Genomic DNA, 13,330 nt, shown 5'->3' on the forward strand with positions numbered 1-13,330 from the left:
AGTACCTGTAATTTAACAAAGACTTAAAACTTTAACTACAGTATAAGTTAATTTTAGGGAGCTTTGTGGAGAGAAAGCAGATGTAGTTTCAAGCAACGATAAAGGTATGTTGAGATGATTTGGACAAATAGAGAGAATGAACGAAAGGGGGTAGACGAAACAAGCATACAAAACAAGTGTGGATGAGAGAGAACCTCAATCAGATCGACGGGGCTCCTTGAGCGCTTTATATTAGGTTAATGCATAATATCGTAGCGTTTTTGTTTTGCATGTTGGTATTCCGTTTGCCATGGGTTTATTTATCGACTTCCGTTTTTTATTTGTAGTTCATTGTTGCTATTTGAGTTCACTTACTGTCATTTGGAGTTAACATATTGTCATTTGCAGATAGTGACTGGAGCTTTGGACACTAGAAAATGGAGTGCCAAATGGAGAATTTGGAACATTTCCGACGTATTATCTGTTTGAGTTTCACAGAGGGGTGACAGCAAGGGAGGCAGCCAGAAACGTTTGCTCCGTGTCTGGGAAAAATGCCATTTGACAGAGTACGACAAGAAAATGATTTGCTCCTTTTAAGAAGGTCGTTCTGACATTAATGACTTTCCACGTTCGAGTAGACCTTCGGGGTTGATGCAGATCGTTTAAACACACTAATCCATAATAATCCACATCAGTGTACCCGAGAACTGGCAAATGTGATGAACTGCGGTCATTCCACCAACATGCGACATTTGCAGGCAATGGGAAAGGGTCAGAAATCGGGCGTATGGGCACCGCATGCTCTAGCATACAAACCTCCAGATATAAGACACTCAGGTCGGTACGAAATGATTTATGTCGATAGAGTACGAACCAAAACACCGATATAGTTCGTGCTGTATGCTATCGTCGAGTGGGAGATGCGTAAACGGTAATTAAAAGTATCGCCATAGCTACGGAGCACAGGAAGAGCGTATCTATAAGTTATCTTTCTGTATATCTTGCGTGGCTGAGGAGGTAGAGCGTTTGGTCGTCGTACCAAAGATCCGACATTCTAGCCCCACTGATGGCAATTTTTTTACCTGTTTAAGCGTGAAACTGTAGTGTGAGAGAGCATTTTCCTGACATGTAAAAGTACTTTTCGGAGTTTGGAGCAATGTTCTTTTGGCACTAGGCCATCACTACTTTAGGCGAACGTTACGTACTTATTATTGATCTTATTATTTTGTGTATTATTAATTATTATTATTACTATTACTTCTGCATGTGTGGTGCAATGGTTTCTTTATTTTTGTGTTCTGTTAGTATATTCCGTACAACTACAAATGTTCTCCATAGGTTTACTACTTTCGAAGAAACGAAGTGAGAGGAGACTGCCAAGAGAACATTACTGTAAACTCCAAACAGCCCTTTTACATGTCATAAACACTTTGTCCCGTATAAGACTTTCACGCATAATACATTAAAAAAAATTTTGCCAGTGAGGTTTGAACCACGGTCCGCTTGTATGAGGATCTACCGGTTTCCCAACTTCCCCACGGATGCAACACTTAATAGGTGCCCACAGTCATGCTTTTGGTGTGCTCCGTAGTTCTAGTGTTGCTTTTAATGAACTTTTACGTCCGTTCTGCTTTACGACAGCACATATTACGAAATAAATCGGAATTTTGGCTGACGCTCTTATCGACGTATAACGTTTGATACAGATCTGAGAGTCTGACATCTGGAGCTTTGGGTGTGAGCCAAAATCACAAAAATCAGAGGATGGCCCTACGTGTCTCTCTGCTTGCTCGTCATCGATTGGTTCGTGAACAACTCCGACCATTCCTATCCTGTATCGTTGCAGTTGACAAGAAATGGCGTCTTTGTGCCAACATAAGGAAAAGAAAGGAATGGTCGAGCCCAAACAAAGGAGTAACTCCCTGTACAAAGAACTGCGCGCATCCAAAAAAGAAATTGTTATGTATATGATGGAACAGCGATGGTGTGATGTACCATGAATTGCTTCCCTGAGGTGTAACCATCACTGCTGACATTTATTGTCAACAACTGAGACGTTGCTCGGTCGCCCCCGCGGTTCTCGCAGGTGGTTTGTATCGCAGCTGTGCGGATGTGTTGGCGCGTGCGCTGTGCTGGGAGAGTTCGCTTTGGCACCCAAGTGGGGAGCCGGCCGAAGTGGCCGTGCGGTTAAAGGCGCTGCAGTCTGGAACCGCAAGACCGCTCCGGTCGCAGGTTCGAATCCTGCCTCGGGCATGGATGTTTGTGATGTCCTTAGGTTAGTTAGGTTTAACTAGTTCTAAGTTCTAGGGGACTAATAACCTCAGCAGTTGAGTCCCATAGTGCTCAGAGCCATTTGAACCATTTTTGAACTGAGACGTCTTGCGGACGCAGTCCAAGAACAACGACCAGGAAGACTGCGTAAAGACACACTACTCCACTATTAACGATCTGCATTCTGAACCTTATTCACCTGATCTTGCGCCCTCAGATTTTCACCTTTTCCACTCTCTGTGCAACAACCTTCAAAGAACTTCCTACCCGGATGAAAATGTGCAACGAACACGGGTCGACGACTCCTTCGCCTCAAAAGCACGTGTTTTGTGCAGTCGTGAAACGGAAAATTTACTCCAGTGTTGGCAGACTGTTGTAAATAGTGAAGCAGAAAAATGTTAAAATGTGTGTGAAATCTTATGGGACTTAACTGCTAAGGTCATCAGTTCCTAAGCTTACACACTACTTAACCTAAATTATCCTAAGGACAAACACACACAACCATGCCCGAGGGAGGACTCGAACCTCCGCCGGGATCAGCCGCACAGCCCACGACTGCAGCGCCTTAGACCGAGTGAAGCAGAATAAACACTACTGCCCATTAAAATTGCTACACCAAGAAGAAATGCAGATGATAAACGGGTATTCATTGGAAAGATATATTATACTAGAACTGACATGTGATTACATTTGCACGCAATGTGGGTGCATAGATCCTGAGAAATCAGTACCCAGAATCACCACCTCTGGCCGTAATAACGGCCTCGATACGCCTGGGCATTGATTCAAACAGAGCTTGGATGGCGTGTACAGGTACAGCTGCCCATGAAGTTTCAACACGATACAACAGTTCATCAAGAGTAGTGACTGGCGTATTGTGACGAGCCAGTTGCTCGGCCGCCATTGACGAGACGTTTTCAGTTGGTGAGAGATCTGGAGGGTATGCTGGCCAGGGCAGCAGTCGAACATTTTCTGTATCCAGAAAGGCCCGTACAGGACCTGCAACATGCGGTCGTGCATTATCCTGCTGAAATGTAGGGTTTCGCAGGAATCGAATGAAGGGTAGAGCCACGAGTCGCAACGCATCTGAAATGTAACGTCCACTGTTCACAGTGCCGTCAATGCGAACACGAGGTGACCGAGACGTGTAACCAATGGTACCCCATACAATCACGCCGGGTGATACGTCAGTATGGCGATGACGAATACACGCTTCGAATGTGCATTCACCGCGATGTCGCCAAACACGGATGCGACCATCATGATGCTGTAAAGAGAACCTGGATTTATCCGAAAAAATGACGTTTTGCCATTTGTGCACCCAGGTTCGTCGTTGAGTACACCATCGCAGGCGCTCCTGCCTGTGATGCAGCGTCAAGGATAACTGCAGCCATGGTCTCCGAGCTGATATTCGATGCTGCTGCAAACGTCGTCGAACTGTTCGTGCTGATGGTTGTTGTCTGGCAAACGTCCCCATCTGTTGACTCAAGGATCGAGACGTGGCTGCACGATCCGTTACAGCCATGTGGATAAGATGCCTGTCATCTCGACTGCTAGTGATACGTGACCCTTGGGATCCAGCAAGGCGTTCCGTATTACCCTCCTGAAGCCACCGATTCCATATTCTGCTAACAGTCATCGGATCTCGACCAACGCGAGCAGCAATGTCGCGATACGGTAACCGCAATCGCGATAGGCTACAATCCGACATTTATCAAAGTCGGAAACGTGATGGTACGCATTTCTCCTCCTTACACGAGGCATCACAACAACGTTTCCCCAGACAACGCTGGTCAAATGCTGTTTGTGTATGAGAAATCGGGTGGAAACTTTCCTCATGTCAACACGGTGTAGGTGTCGCCACCGGCGCCAACATTGTGTGATTGCTCTGAAAAGCTGATCATTTGCATTCATAGCATCTTCTTCCTGTCGGTTAAATTTCGCGTCTGTAACACGTCATCTTCGTGGTGTAGCAATTTTAATGGCCAGTAGTGTATGATTGAGGACTAAAGTTTCTGTTACGTGTAGCTCTCGAACTTACGGAAAAACGCTACGAACTTATGCACCAACCCATTAGCAATCGAGGAAAACATTAAAGTAGGACGTGTCTTGTCATTTGATCTCAGACACGAAGTTCCGTCAGCCAGTCTGTGTAGTGGGGTCTGTGGCATTATAACACGTGCTCGGGCTCAGCAGGCTACTGGCGCAGCGGCCCAGGCGCTTACCCTTGCGGCAGCAGCGAGCGAAGAACGCGGTCTGGTGGCAGTAGCTGCCCGAGGGGCAGTCCTGGCGAGCTGGCCCGCTGCCGCAGTCGTACTCCCTGCCCGTCTCCTCGTCCACCAGCGGCGGCTCCCCGTTGCACGGCTTCACCTCCATCCCTGCAAGCAGGACGCCGTCACACGGCTGGCGAACAAGGCTCTGCACCAGCCACTTGTTCCCCTACAGTCTCCTGACAAGGGAAACTCCCCCGCAGATTTAGTGGTAAAATGGCCCAGTGGATAGCCCGTCAAAAACTGAACACACATCAAGCTTGAAAACAGGAAGAAGTCGTACTGAACTGTGGAAAAAGAAGCATGAGGTTCTGGAAGGTACAGACAGGCACGTGGAGCCACGCCGACTCCAGTGCCGTGGCCAACTGAGCTACGTTTCTCTGTTGAGGATCCACGGGGGGAGCAACCCGTCTGAGGTAGTCCCACAGACTCTCGACTGGGTTTCTATCCGGAGAGTATGGTGGCCAGGAGAGTACAGTAAACTCGTCCTGGTGCTCTTCGAACCACGCACGTATACTGCGAGCTGTATGACACGTTCCACTGTCCTACTGATTGATGCCACCATGTTGTTGTTGTGGTCTTCACTCCAGAGACTGGTTTGATGCAGCTCTTCATGCTACCCTATCCTGTGCAAGCTTCTTCATCTCCCAGTATCTACTGCAACCTACATCCTTCTGAATCTGTTTAGTGTATTCATCTCTTGGTCTCCCTCTACCATTTTTACCCTCCACGCTTTCCTTCAGTACTAAACTGGTGATCCCTTGATGCCTGAGAACATGTCCTACCAACCGATCTCTTCTTCTAGTCAAGTTGTGCCACATCTCCTCTTCTCCCCAATTCTGTTCAATACCTCTTCATTAGTTATGTGATCTACCCATCTAATCTTCAGCATTCTTCTGTAGCATACTGACGAAAACCAAACTGCATGTAGGAGTGGACATGGACAAGCATACTTGTGTTGATACAGTGCGCCTTCCAGAATAGGGAAATCACCGAAGGAATGCCAGTAAAATATTCCCCAGACCATGACCCTCCTTCCTCCAGCCTGGACCTTGCCGACGGCTGTTGCAGGGTGTTTTCTTCCATACATTTCAAGTCGTACACGCCAGCAGTCGTCTGTCCAATGTAGCACAAAACGTGATTCATCTGAAAATGCCACTCAGTGGACGCCCAGTTGCGGTATCGGCGTGAAAATTTCAGCATTCGTCGCTGACAAACAGCAGCCAGCGTTGGTGCATAGACCAGGCACCTGTTGCAGAGGCCCATACTCAGCAACGCTCACTGAACGGTCGTTGAGGAGACACCGCTGTTAGCCCTTGGTTCATGTCGGCGGTCAGTTGCTCAACAGTTCCTCGTCTGTTCACCCGTACGCATCTCTACAGCCGTCGTTCACCTCTTTTGTCTACTGCTACTGTACACCACAGTTGCCTCGGCGCCAGTTTTGGATAGCGCCATTTTGCCATGTTCGGTATATTTTAACCAGGGTGACACTCGAACAGTTTACAAACTTAGCCATTTCGGAAAAGCTTCCACCCTTGGCTCGAAAGTCAATGATCATGCCCTTTTGGACATCAGGTAAATCGCTCTGTTTGCGCAGTATGACAACGACTGCATTGTTTCCTGCGTCAAACCCCCCCCCCCCCCCCACACGCTTCGTGTATCACCACTGCTAGTGCTACCACTTGCCGTCTGTGAGTGGTTACAGCACGTTGATGTCGAACATAGGTGGTGGCCACATTACTGTGACAGGACCGGTAATTTTCCCATACGCCTTTACCCATGTAATACTTGTGTTGACGTTCGCCTTATACCTCTTGTCAAGAAGTATCCATTCCGTTCGACTGACTAACAAAATTCTTTGCTGTTTCCTATAGAACTACAATGTCATCAGCAAACCTCAAAGTTTTAATTTCTTCTCCCTTTACTGCCAGCACAATGTATAGAGTGGGTAAGATCGATGATAGGGTGCAAACCTGTCTCACTACCCTATCATCTGTTGCTTCTATTTCGTGTTTTTCGACTCTTATAACTGCATCCTCAGTAGCTCGGGTTAATAAAAGACGGCGAAAGATTATCGCGCCGTTCTTGCGACTGGGTAAGTGCGACGATGATCTCAGCTGGTGGACACGTACGGTTGCGGAAACTAGTAATCCCAGGAACGTTATTTTGTTTAGCACCGATGACACATTTCTCCGGATTTATGAGGATCCCGTAGTCATGAGACCTTTGGAAGATTATGCCATCATTTATGTGTACGAAGCACAAGTGCAGTCACCGCAGTGCTTCTTCGATAAATTGCAGAAAAGTCTTGCTACATATTTGGTTATAGACTTTTACTCAGCTCAATGTCGGCCCTCTATAGTTGCCACAGGGACGCCAGCTGTCTGGATTGTTTGGTATCAAATGAAGGGGAGACGCCCCGTTGCTTTCATACAAGTTACATGCTACAGCGAGGAGCGACTGGGAAGACATGGAAGTACCATATAAATCAAGTTACAGCAGTTGTAATTAAAGGCTTACGTATATTTTGTGGTGCGAAGTTAAGGCGTGTATCAAAGTACGCCAGCGTTGGGGCGAACTCAGTCATTTGACTGGCGATTGTCAGGGCAGGCACAAATTGTTCAGCATCCGCAGCAGACGCTCAGCCTTGCGTCTCGCTTGTATGAAGTCGGCTGATTAATTACATCCAATAAGTATAGTGGCATTATACGGTGATCTTTGAACTTGTTTGGTTTCAACAACCAACCTTCAGTCAACAGATTCGGGAAAGTCTTCCAACTGTAGACAAGTTCAGACATTTAGGTGAGATTAATGAGCTGATTGGATAAGTCGGGAAGCTAGCAGATAAAGAACTGTAAAACTAAGAAGATTGTACAAATTCACTTGGAGCAATTACAATAAAAATTCTCTATTACAAAATGCAAAATCACGACATTACAATACGATTGTTAAAACAGAAGAATTTTGCGCATATGAAACTGGCAGCAGATCTCAAATCAAAAATATCGAAAGACAAGAAAGAAACATTTTGAGTAAAATTCTAGGAACAAAATATGAGAATGGAATTCGAATGATCAAGAACTCAAAAGAAACCTAACAGAGGTATTCGGAGGAAAAAAAAAGAAAAAAGCGCTACGTAGTTAAAACATGTTCTCCAGTCGGACACAAAATTAAAAGAATATGTAGACTTTTCTGTGAACGACTAGCCATTGTCCACTTTATTTTATAGAAGCCACGTTTCGAGTGCGTTAGCTGCAACAGGGAGAGCGTAGGATGTGCCGTGATGCAGGCAAGCTAACGAACGGTCTGTATTCCTTAGTAACAGCCCAATAAGGCCATTCTCGACGTATCTTGAAGTGCCTTGAGCAGGAAGTCAAGTTTACCACAAGGACACTGCATTACATCGCAGTTTAGAAAAGAAGTTGAGTGAATGACGTTTCAGTGCATGCTTTTATGGTAACCACTGGGAGTCCGATATTGGCCTTTCCTGTCATTTTTACTAACACCTTTGATCACCAGATGGTAAATATGGTAAAGACGAAGCTATCCTCGAAGTAAATTATACTGACAGAAATGGGAAATGTTACACCATGAAGTAACAGTGCCCCATTTATCATACTTTGTGGAGGTGTTATCGCCTAAGAGTACTAAACAATTTAAGAATGGAGTCCTTCGATAAAAAGCTCTCCGTTACCGTGAAGTATCAAATGATTAAAGTTTCATTCCATTCGAAAATGAAATCCATCAGCAACATGACAGACGTGACCCCTACAGACACAAAAATGTGCTAGTATTCGTCGTGGTATGTAAACAAACAGCCTCCAAATATCATTTTGAGAAATTTCTTCCCCTGCCTGAAATGCTTGCTGTGCCAGTTACATGAAGTTAGCTGGCTGAAGGGTAGTGTGAAAGTATACAGCCTCCCATCGTATTCCAGACATTCTCTATCCTTGACAAATTAATGAACTGGGCAGGTCATTCAAAGCTCAGTACATTTCTCAAGGTGTTTGTGGTGTGAACTGTAGTGACGGTCTTGCATTATCCTACTTAAAAATACCACTTGGTACTGTGATCACGTAGAGTGTGGCGACAGGGTTTATCATCTTTGCCAAATAAAAATACTGACGAGCATTTAACCTCCCTTCAATAATAACCAAATCATTTCTGTTATCATATCCAACAGCTCCCACACTACGATTCCATGAGTTGGAGAGGTATAGATCTCGAGAATCGTTGCTTTCTGTGGATTTTCAGCAGGTCGTCTATAGACAGGTTGATCTGACCGCCACAAACCGAAGCAAGAGTCATCACTGAACACCACACAATGTGCCTGTTGACTCTGGCTCTGCACCATGCAAGTCTATTGTCCGTGGTATATCAGCGGTAAACGACGCATGGAAACTCTAGATCTCAGCCCACTTCTACTACTTCTTCCCGAAGACAGGTCTTGATACAAAGAATGTCATCTCTGCCAGAATATGAGCTGTAGTCATCCCTCTATTGGTGAGAGACAGTCGAACAATCATACGTTCTCCTCGTGGTGCAGTCGTTTTGGAAGGATTCGTGCCGAGTCATCTTGCCACACTGTTGTCTTGAGTCCATCTGGTCGCCCCTCGTCATTTGCAAATGGTTCAAATGGCTCTGAGCACTATGGGACTCAACTGCTGAGGTCATTAGTCCCCTAGAACTTAGAACTAGTTAAACCTAACTAACCTAAGGACATCACACACATCTATGCCCGAGGCAGGATTCGAACCTGCGACCGTAGCGGTCTCGCGGCTCCAGACTGCAGCGCCAGAACCGCGCGGCCACTTCGGCCGGCTCGTCATTTGCACTACTGCCTTTGTCGGTATGATGGTCCGGTGTTCGTCATGCAGTGATTCTCCCTTGCCCAAGTCCCAATGATGCTAATAAGCGATTTCCCCCCGTAACTTTAGACACATCCAGTCGTCATCATGTAGTCAGACTAATCTTTATGTGTAGGAAGGTCCTTAATCTGTGCCGAAAATAAGCTTTCCCAAGGACGAAATTTGATCAACGTATCGCACAAGCTTGAAAACACTACATTTTGATAGTGCTGGGTCCAGGTTCTCATGGTCTAACAGTTTCCGTCAATGTGCTCATCTATCACGCGACTGTACGTGATACGAACCCAGACGAAGACGTGTACGTTTTGTGGTAGATAAGGCTGGGTCTTACCCTGGCAGAGCTCCATGGGCCGGAGGCGCAGCTCCTTCTGGCTCTGACATGCCTCCATGCGCATGGCGCACTCTGACGGGTAGGTGCGCATATCGGAGGCGCACACGGGCCCGCCCCCGCTGCCGGCCGCTCCCGCCTCCAGCTCGGCGCCGCAGTCGAACTGGCAGGTGCAGTGCGGGTACTCGTCGGGGCCCAGCCGACACGTCGCGTCGAAGTCGCACTCGATGTTGAGGCAGGCCTCGCGCTCCGCGTCCACCGTGTTCTCTAGCGACGTCTGCCACGAGTCCAGGTCCAACTCGAAGGCGCCGCCGGGCAGCGGCTGGAATACTACCTCTTCCGCCTCCGTCTGCAGCGTCGTCGGGACCGTAGTCAGGTCTTCTTCTTCTGCGAAAACATTGCTCGTCAACAGCGTGGCAGCGTCTTCAGGAGGCTAGTTGGCACTACGACAGCAAAATTGTGATTCTGTGTCTCTCGTTATTGTAGACTGCAGTGTTTGTGGAATATGCAGATCACGGAAAAATACACTGATGGGAAAAAAATCGCAACACCAAGAAGGAGTTGGGAGACATAAACGAACTATAGGAGGCGTGCTTCTGCATCTGAAAGATGATGTCTATTCGAGTTCCGCGGAAGTTGCATATGGCGCTTGTAGCGCCATTATGAGGAGGAACATCATGTTTGCTCTAAATACGCGCTGCAACGGTCTTGAGCATTATGTAGCTTCGAAATTGTACATTACTGGCCTTTAAAATTGCTACACCACGAAGATGACGTGTTACAGGCGCGAAATTTAACCGACAGGAAGAAGATACTGTGATATGCAAATGATTAGCTTTTCAGAGCATTCACACAAGGTTGGCGCCGGTGGCGACACCTACAACGTGCTGACATGAGGAAAGTTTCCAATCGATTTCTCATACACAAACAGCAGTTGGCCGGCGTTGTTGTGATGCCTCATGTAAGGAGGAGAAATGCGTACCATCACGTTTCCGACTTTGATAAAGATCGGATTGTAGCCTATCGCGATTCCACTTTTCGTATCGCGACATTGCTGCTCGCGTTGGAAGAGATCCAATGACTGTTAGCAGAATATGGAATCGGTGGGTTCAGGAGAGTAATACGGAACGCCGTGCTGGATCCTAACGGCCTCGTATCACTAGCAGTCGAGATGACAGACGTCTTATCCGCATGACTGTACCAGATCGTGCAGCCACATCTCGTTCCCTGAGTCAACAGATGGGGACGTTTGCAAGACAACAACCGTCTGCACGAACAGTTCGACGACGTTTGCAGGAGCATGGACTATCAGCTCGGAGACCATGGCTGCGGTTACCCTTGACGCTGCATCACAGACAGGAGCGCCTGCCGGTCGCGGTGGCCGAGCTGTTCTAGGCGCTTCAGTCCGGGACCGCGCGACTGCTACGGTCGCAGGTTCGAATCCTGCCTCGGGCATGGATGTGTGTGATGTCCTTAGATTAGTTAGGTTTAAGTAGTTCTAAGTTCTAGGAGACTGATGACCTCAAATGTTGAGTCCCATAGTGCTCAGAGCCATTTGAACCATTTGAACCAGGAGCGCCTGCGATGGTGTACTCAACGACGAACCAGGGTGCACGAATGGCAAAACGTCATTTTTTCGGATGAATCTAGGCTCTGTTTACAGCATCATGATGTTCGCATCCGTGCTTGGCGACATCGCGGTGAACGCACATTCGAAGCGTGTATTCGTCATCGCCATATTGGCGTATCACCCGGCGTGATGGTATGGGGTCCCATTGGTTACACGTCTCGGTCACCTCTTCTTCGCATTAACGACACTTTGAACAGTGGACGTTACGTTTCAGATGTGTCACGACCCGTGCCTCTACCCTTCATTCGATCCCTGCGAAACCCTACATTTCAGCAGGATAATGCACGACCGCATGTTGTAGGTCCTGTACGGGCCTTTCTGGATACAGGAAATCTTCGACTGCTGCCCTGGCCAGCACATTCACCAGATATCTCACCAACTGAAAACGTCTGGTCAATGGTGGCCGAGTAACTGGCTCGTCACAATACGCCAGCCACTACTCTTGATGAACTGTGGTATCGTGTTGAAGCTGCATGGGCAGCTGTACCTGTACACGCCATGCAAGCTCTTTTTGACTCAATACCCAGGCGTATCAAGGCCGTTATTACGGCCATAGGTGGTTGTTCTGGGTACTCATTTCTCAGGATCTATGCACCCAAATTGCGTGAAAATGTAATCACATGTCAGTTCTAGTATAATATATCTTTCCAATGAATACCCGTTTATCATCTGCATTTCTTCTTGATGTGGCAATTTTAATGACCAGTAGTGTACTTGGTGTGTTGATGCTAGTCAAGAATGCCTTTAAGGTGACAAAGACGCCATTATCAACAGCTCACTGAGTTTGAACGAGGTCGTATACTAGGGCTACGAGAAGCTGGATGTTCCTTCTACGATATTGCAGAAGGACTTGGCAGGAATGTACGTAGTCGCTATACATGATGGCTGGCAGTGATGGTCACGGGAATGTACGGTCGCAGGAAGGCCGGGCTGCAGACGGGCAACTGGCACTGCCGCGATGCCGCGAGGGAAGATCGTCGTGTTCGGCGTACGGCTCTGGCGCATCGTAATGCATTTGCAGGAGCAGTTTGAGCAGTATTTGGCACCACAGTGATTTAACGAACTGCAGCAAATCGGTTACTTCAAGGACTGCTCCGAGCCAGACGCCCTGTAGCGTGCATTCCACTGACCCCAAACCACCGCCATTTGCGACTTCATTGGAATTAAACGGGACCTGATTGGAAGGCAGGTTGGAGGTCTGTTGTGTTTTCTGATCAAAGTTGGTTCTCTCTTGGTGCCAGTGATAGATGTGTGTTGGTTAGGAGGCCAGTTGAGGGCCAGCATCCAATCTGTCTGCGTGGTAAACGCATTGGACCTACACCTGCAGTTATGGTCTGGGATAGCCTACGCACCCTGAGTGCAAATTTGTACGTCAATGTGGTGATTCGATCTCTTGTGTTTCCATTCACGAACAGCATTCCAGGTGGTGTTGTTTAACACGATAACGCCTGTCCACTTACCGCTGTTGCAACCCAACACGCTGTACAGATTGTCGACATGTTGTCTTGCCTTGCTCGGTCACCAGATCTGTCTCCAGTCGAGCACATATGCTACAACATCGGACGACAACTCTGGCGTCACGCACAAACAGCATTAGCGGTCTCTGTATTGATCGACTAAGTGCAACAGGCACGAAACTCTATCCCACATCCGGCACCTATACAACACAATGCATGCACGTTTGCATGCTTGCATACAGAATTCTGGCGGTTACGCCGGTTATTATTGCACCAGTATTTCACGTTACCAGTGGCTTTTCCCGCGCTTACAATATCCTGTGATTTTGAAATGTTAATCACTTAATTTTTTTCACAGACAAATGTATTCCCTAAATTTCAGTACTCTAAATCAGTTATTTTTTGGTGTTGTGATTTTTTTCCGTCAGTGTAGAAAGAGTGTGACGTTAAGGCTCGTTCTGTGACCATGGAGTTTCTTTTTTAGTTTTTGTGCGTTTGAACGACGCACAAAGATATCGGACCAGAGT

The 13,330-nt window shown here is 47.2% G+C and overlaps 1 pseudogene; it reads right to left on the minus strand.

Annotated features, from left to right (window-relative positions):
- LOC126235042 (agrin-like) overlaps window positions 1–13,330 on the minus strand; it is a 350,234-nt pseudogene that overhangs the window by 218,671 nt on the left and 118,233 nt on the right.

This window comes from Schistocerca nitens, chromosome 2, assembly GCF_023898315.1.
Source record: "Schistocerca nitens isolate TAMUIC-IGC-003100 chromosome 2, iqSchNite1.1, whole genome shotgun sequence".
Lineage (NCBI taxonomy): Eukaryota > Metazoa > Arthropoda > Insecta > Orthoptera > Acrididae > Schistocerca > Schistocerca nitens.